This window comes from Octodon degus, unplaced genomic scaffold (genome assembly GCF_000260255.1).
Source record: "Octodon degus isolate 3935 unplaced genomic scaffold, OctDeg1.0 scaffold00062, whole genome shotgun sequence".
Taxonomy (NCBI): Eukaryota; Metazoa; Chordata; class Mammalia; order Rodentia; family Octodontidae; genus Octodon; species Octodon degus.
The window spans coordinates 6775932-6783677 of record NW_004524638.1 but is presented as its reverse complement, the minus strand read 5'-3'; the positions used below and the strand labels follow the sequence as shown (position 1 = coordinate 6783677).

General features: G+C 38.3%; 1 pseudogene; it reads right to left on the bottom strand.

Moving 5' to 3' along the window:
* Positions 1-6517: 6517 nt before the first annotated feature.
* LOC101564468 lies at positions 6518-7344 on the bottom strand (annotated as a pseudogene).
* Positions 7345-7746: the final 402 nt, after the last annotated feature.

The window sequence follows — 7746 nt, the reverse complement described above, 5'->3', positions numbered from 1 at the left end:
TTATCTTTGACAAAGGGGCCAAACATGCTTACTGGAAGAAAGTTAGACTCTTTAACAAATGGTGCTGGAAAACCTGGCTCTTTACATACCGAAAGCTAAAACTTGATCCAGGTCTATCACCATGCACTAAGCTCTAATCCTGACATTGGGTGCCTGAGGCAAACCACATGGACAAACTAACAAGTGTAGAGGTTTCACATGATATTTAGCCTCTCAAGTGTATTTTTCCCTTCAGCCATTGGAGCTCTCACTCCTACTCATCCTTCTCCTCTTTCTCCTTCTTTTCTTACTTCCATCAGTTGAAGCACTCCATAAGGCCTCAGTTTTCTGTATTCCAGCTCTTGTCCTTTTTTCTCCACTCTCTCACCATCTACACCTGGGAACTTTGAAAGCTGCATGGGACATGGCAACGTAAACAACTTTAGTAGCGTTTTATAGATAATGAAATTAAGCTCACAGGATTTTTACCATGATAGAGAGTTGCATAGTGCTGAAAGTGTTTATAATCTATCTTATTTAAAATGCATAGAGTGAGCTGGGACAATCAAGATTATTTGGAGAGGCGTGCAAATAGGATTTATCTGTAGCTGTAATTGCATGTCTCTCAGAGTCAATGGGTGATAAGGAGTGTCTTGTTTATCTGTAATTCTTGCCTTGGTCTCAGAAAAAATGGTACTGGTATGAAAGAGAGGTATTTGTTATCTTGATTTCATCTTCTCACTTTATAGGACATACTAAGAAGTTAATATAGTTACAATTCATACAGTCAACTATTGCCAAGTCCTGCTTTTAATTTTGTTGGTACTAGTCCTTTGGGCAAGGAAAATTGTACTGTGAAAAAATAATCATCTAACAAATAAAATGAGAAAAATGCATTAATTGATGTTTCAGGGATTAACAGCAAAAAAAAATTAAGCTTGAGTGTTCACCATAGGATCCATACTATTGTAACACAGAAAGCATTTCCAACTTGAGCATGCATCAGCATCTCCTTCAAGGCTTTAAAACATAGCCTGCTGAGCCACCTTTCCCTCTCCAGATGAAGTTTTCTGCTGGAGTTGGTCTGGGATGGTATCTGAGAATTGTAAGTTCCCAAAGTAGGCTGATGCTCTCGTCTGTGAACTCACATTGAAAAGTACTTCCTTACTTAGGTCTGCCTATTAATAACTTCTTGACCCTTGACTGAGTTCTCCACAAATAAGTGAATTATTCAAATATTCATTTTAAAATAAATCTGGGCAATTCAGTCTGGCACCCTTACGGGATTTGTTAATAAGATTTTCTCAGTGTATTAAGATTTATTTAGTTAGTGCTTGCTTTGGCGGCACATATACTGAAATTGAAACTATGGGATTAACAAGCCCTTATGCAAAGATGATGTGCACATGCTCTAAGTTTTTTCTGCATTTAGGAATTCTTTTACATCAGTGGTGGGAATTTAAAATGGTATACCTCTGTACAATATGGAGTTATGAACCATGGTTTCCCCTTCTGATATCTATGACAAAATAATTCATGACAGCGTCATGAAAAAAGGTTTGTACCCTCATGCATTGCAGGGTTATTTGCAACAACCTAGAGGTGAAATCATTTGAATATTCTTTGGCAGATGACAGGATAAAGAAATGCTGGATATTGATAAAGTGGACAATAATTAAAATTTATAAAAGAAGAAAATCCTGCACATGCTGCAACATGGATGAACTTTGAGGACATTATGCTTAGTAAAACAAGTCACTTACTTAAAAAAAAATAACATTTGCTTCCATTTATATGAAGTGTCCAAACTAGGTTCAATAAAACAAAGAAAAAAGTGATGGTTTCTGGGGCTGGAGGAAAGAATATAGTGATACAGGGAAGTAAATCTCCTGACCTGACCCAGATGAGTTCATGTTCTCTAAAACCAAATAATGAATTTTAGGAACAAACCAAGGTTGAAAGTAGAATATTTATGGGGGGCCCAAGCGGGTTGCTCAAGAAGCTGTCTCTTTCAGGTTATTTTTAGAGGGCAAAACCATTCTTGTCTAAGGTAGAGAAGAAGGGGTTTCATGCACCATTGCTCAGGTAAAGTTGATTATGCCCAGGACCAAATGGGGAAAGGAGTCACGGAGTAAGCAGGCATCAGTATGGGACAGGGTTTCTTCCTGTTGGGGGTTGGATTACGGGACAGGTTCTCTTCCCCCATTGGAGGTTGGACTAGTGACTCACTTGGGTTTATCCAGGTGATTGATACCTATTTAGGATATCAATCCCAGGTGCTACTATTTTAGCATTTGTTTGACTTTTAGATCTTTAGGTCTGGTTCACAGCGGGAGCATCCATTCCTGTCATAGTTATCTTTGTCTTCTGTTTTGTCTCCTTCTAGGGGTTGGCCCTTTCTGACTGCCTATAATATTTCTATCTAATTTGGCTACCTGTAACAATAGGAGCTGAAGAATAGTAGGAACTATATTTTTATAAGATAAAAATTTCCAAAACAACATAAATATACTTAGAGTTGCTGAACCATGTACTTAAAAAAGAGAAGGTAGTACATTTTTTATTGTGTTTTATCACAATAAAATAAATATTGTTTCTTTAAGGTGACACTTTCCCTGGAAGGCACACAGTTCTAGTCACACAGCTGGAGATGTGGCAAGGTGGAGTGTCCCTGCTTTGTGTCTTCTCAGAGTTGAGTATAGCCCTGGCTCTAATCTTAGCAAGTCCTACCCTCTTTATGGGTCTGATCTCACCCAGGTGATACCTTCAGAAGTGTTAATATTAAGTGGAACCTGGAGAATCTTATTAGGTATACGATGTGACCTGGTTAGCAAGGATCTTTGTAAACCTTGCCATATAGTAGTGAGAGATTTGAGACATACATGGTCACTGACTTGCAACTTGAAGGAAGTTAAAAGGGACATCTGTGAGCACCTCCTCACACTAAATATGCTCACATTCCTCTATTCTTCTTTTCACTACTGCTGATAATTCACATTATCTCCATCTCCTTTTCTACTAATTTGAGAAATATAGCATTAGATGAATGCTACTACATCCTTTAAGTCACGTTGTTATAAAATTCAGTTTTAGAAATTTGAGTTGCATAATTACCTGTATGTGTTTGAAATCTCCACTGGTATGGATGACATACTCTTAGTTAAGGCTACTTGCAAAGAAATAATACACCTGTCTGTTTAAACCTTTCAAGAACACAGAATTTGAGCTTGAAATCAATCATTGAGCTATAATAAAGTTCTAATATTTTCATACATCATGTTTGACAAGTTATGAATATTTTCAAGTTGATCTAAAAGAAAAGGGATAAAACTTGATTATAAGTTTAGCACTTGTGAGGTGTGACTATACACTGCTAAGGTAATTTTTCTTGATTTACTAAAAATCATTGATGTCAGAGTGTACATGGAGTGGAAGCATTGTTGAGCCCTAGAAAGCATCAGGAACCTCAGTGACCTGCGCCCTGAACACCCCCCAACACACTGTCATGGGAGCAAGGCTGCGACCAGGATAACTTCACGAAGCTCTGACTTTCACCTCACCCTGGAAAATGCTTTTGCTGAGCCCCGGAAAGCTTCAGGAGCCTTAGTGATCTCTGGCTCCCTACGCCCCTCACCAGTGTGGGGGCCAGACTTGAGAGCCTCAGTGACAAGCTTGAGAGCCTCAGTGACCTGCACGCCACTCCATACATGATTGCCAAAGCTGAGCTGAGCCCATGAGATCTTCAAGAGCCACAGTGACCTGTCATCTGTTCCCTGACAATTTTCTGAGTAGAGCTTCAAAATGTCAAGATGAAGGAGCAAAAGACAGACTTCCAGCCCACCCAGAACAAGTCCAGGAAGCATGGACATAGAAGAACTTGGAAATTTCACATACCTGAAATTTCTTAAATGATAGCAACTAAAGTAGAGAGACAACTCCATTAGTCTGCAGAAGAAATTACACCACAAATATCTCTCCATTAAAAAAAAGAAATGACAACATAATGAAAGAATTTCTCAGCATATCTAAAGAATACATAAATTAAAAATGTAGACAAACCTAGAAAAGTGATGGAAACATACAATGAGCAATACAGGAAAGAGAATACAGGAAACATTCAAACAGTTATCTAGGAAATTAAGAATTCCATTGAAATCTGACAGAATAGCTTGAACAAAACTAAAGAAAGAATTTCAGGTATCAAAGAGAGCATTGTAGTTAGTGATCATGAAAGGAAAGATCTCTTAAAATTAACAAGGAATCTGGAAATGATAATTCCACAGCTTGAAGATGGTTCAAAGAAAAACAGCATAGGATTGATAGGTGTCAACAAAAGAGAAGGTGTCAACATAAATGACATAAAAAGACTATTTGCAAAAGTAATTTCAGGAAATTTCCCAATCATAGGAAAATAATCCCACATACAGTTAACTGAGGCATAACTCTAATAGAATCCAGGAGGGAGTTTAATATTATTAGCAATAAACAAAATAAATCTACACCCAGACATACAATGACCAAGATTTCAGAAATTTAGCACAAGAACAAAATATTAAAAGCTTTTAGCAAAAAAGGAAAAAACCCAGATCATTAAAAAGGAAAGCCCATTAGAATCATGACAGATGTCCTGACAGAAACCATCAAAACAAGAAGAGCTTGGACTGAAGTATGTCAGGTCCTGAAAGAAAAAACTTCCAACCCAGGTTGATGTACCCTGAAAAACTATATTTCAAAATTAATAGAGAAATATAACACTTTCATGACAAAGAGCAACTGAAGAAATTCACTACCACAAAATTAGCTCTACAAATGATACAGAAAGATGTTCTATAAAGAGATAACCATAGTTACAATTTCATGAACAAAAATAGATGGGAACCAACAAGCACATCAAGCAATTACACATAGTGGAAAAGTAGGGAATCAACAGCAGGAAAACAACATGAAAAAGATGAATGAATTCATATCACTTAAAACCATCAGTAAAAATCACCTCAATTAACCAATCAAAAGAAACAGTCTGGAACAGTCAATTAAGAAACAAAATCCAGCATTATGCTGTACACAAGTAACACATTTACCTCAAAAGAAAATTCTGAAAGAGAAAGGATAGGAAATAATCTTCCATGTGTTAGGAACCCAGAGAAAAGCAGGGGTAGCTATTCTTCTTGCACACAATATGAACTTCAAACCAAAACTAAGAAAAAGAGACAAAGAAGGTCACTACATACTTGTTGCTAGAAAACTGAAAGAGGAAGAAGTAACAGTCATAAATATATATGCACAAAACACAGAAGCATGCAACTTTGGAAGACAAATTTTAACAGTCATGAGAAACCAAATGGAAATAACACAATTGTAATGGGGGACTTCAACAGTCCATTGTCACAAAAAAGATGACTGACTAATTAGACAAAATAATCAGCAAATAAGTAACAGAACTAACCAAACCTGTGAAGAAATGGAATTTGCAGACATTTATAGAGTATTGCACCCAACAATATCAGAATAAATATTTTTCTCAGCTGCATATGGGACATCATCCAAAACAGCATGCACTAACACACAGAACATGCTTAAATAAATGCAATGGAACTGAAATTATCCCATGCATACTATTTGACCACATTGCGATGAAACTGGAAATTATTGACAAAATGAATCACAAAAACTCCCTAAAGAGATGGAAATTAAATAATATGCTCCTAAATAATCAGTGTGTGACAGGTTAAATTAAAGAAAACATTAATGTTTGCAAGCAAAAGAAAGTACAGGAGCTGGGGAGATAGCTCAGAGGCATTAGCACCTGCCTGGCAAGCACAAGGTCAGGAGTTCAATCCCTGGACCTGCATGCCATGCTGGACCTGGAACTACAGGTTTGCCATGTCAGCTCAGAGCCCTGAGGTACACTATCTCTGTCCCAGAATGCCTTGGCATACTGTCAGAGCACCTGAAACCTGGGTGTGTCATGCCGGCCCAGGAGCCAGGCATGGTGGCACACGATGGTCATCCCAGCACTCAGGAAGTTGAGATATGAGGATTATTGCAAGTTTGAGATCAGCCTGGGGGCCACTAGGTGAGCAGAAGACCAGCCTGAACCGTGTAGCAGACCCTGTCTTAAGAAAAGTGCAGATACAACTTACTACAATCTGTGGGATGCAATGAAATCAGTCTTAAAAGGCAAATTTATAGCAGTGAATTCTCACATTAGACAAACAAAATGAGCACAAATAACCATCTGTATGTTGCACTTCATGCTTCTATAAAAAGAGCAAGTCAAGCCCAAAGAAGGCAGGAAATTATAAAGATCAGAGCAGAAATTAGTGTGCTGGAGATTAAGAAAACAGAAGAAAGCATTAATGAATTAAAGAGATTTTTCTTTGAAAGAAAAAATAAAAGCAATAAATTCCTAGCCAATCTTATCAGAAAAAGGAAAGAAAAAGCTCAAATATGAAATAAGGAATGAAAAGATTGAAATTACTGCAGGCCCTGTAGAAATTCAGAAAATTATCAATATTCATTTTCTTTTTTTTTTTTAACGAGGTCAGATCTAATTTATTTGTTACTGAAGCATTTCACTTTTGACTGGACTCAGACTTGGAAGTAGAAGCTCTCAGAGAGGACAGCCTGCATCGCTTGGCAATCTGCTCCTGGCATTTTTCTTCAGCTTCCTTCATTCTCTTGGCCAGAAGTTTAGCATACTCTGCAGCCTCCTCCTTGTTTTTCTTAGTGAGCTGCTTCTTCAGTGCAATACAGCGGCATTTGTGCTGAAGGACACGCGGAGTAACAAGTCTCTGGATCTTGGGAACTTTAGTCCTGGGTTTTTTACCTTCCTTGTTCAAGAGCTTCCTGGTAGACATCATCTTCCTTAGACAGATTGAAAAGTTTGCGAATTCTGCTAGCTCTTTTGGGCCCTAGGCACCGAGGCACGGTAGTATCGGTCAACCCAGGAATGTCCTTCTCTCCTTTCTTTACAATAACCAGATTGAGAACCCTGAGATTGGCATCCACGATGCAGCCTCGGACGGATTTCTGCTTTCTCTCCCCGGTCCTCCTGGGTCGGTAGCAGGAGTGCCTCTTACTCAGCAGCAGGCGCACACGGCCTTGGGTGAGGGCACCCTGCTTCATGGGGAAGCCCTGCTTGTCGTTCCCACTGCTGATTCGGACCACGTAACCCTTCCACTCTTCAACCAGGGAGTCAGCGGCCACTTCTGTGGCCATGCACTTCTCATAGAATGTGTGAAGCTTGCGTTCATCATCGACCTCGATGAGTTTCTTGCAGCCAGTGGCTGGGAAGGAGATGTTCAGCTTTATGTCGAAGCTACTGATCGCCTCCCAGGTGCCACAAAAAAGAGCAATATTCATTTTCAAAATCTTTACTTTTCAACAATGGAATACACAGAAGAAACCAAAGCAGAATTAAGAATTATAAAAATTCTGAATAACTCAATAATTAGTCAATGAAATTGAAAATGTTATTAAAAACATCAAAAACAAGCCCAGGTCCTGATGAATTCATCACTGAATTCTACAGGAAATTTAGAGAAGATTTAATGCCAATTCTAAATTTTTCAATGAAGCTGAAAGAGTACCAATTCTACCCTACTCATTTTGGAGACAAGTATTACTCTGATACCAATATCAGACAAACACCCAACTAAAAAGGAGAACTACAGGCCAATATCCCTAATGGAAATAGGTGTACAAAATCCTGAATAAAAGAAAATCATTGAGATCACCTCAATATGTCAATGTTTTGTGACAATG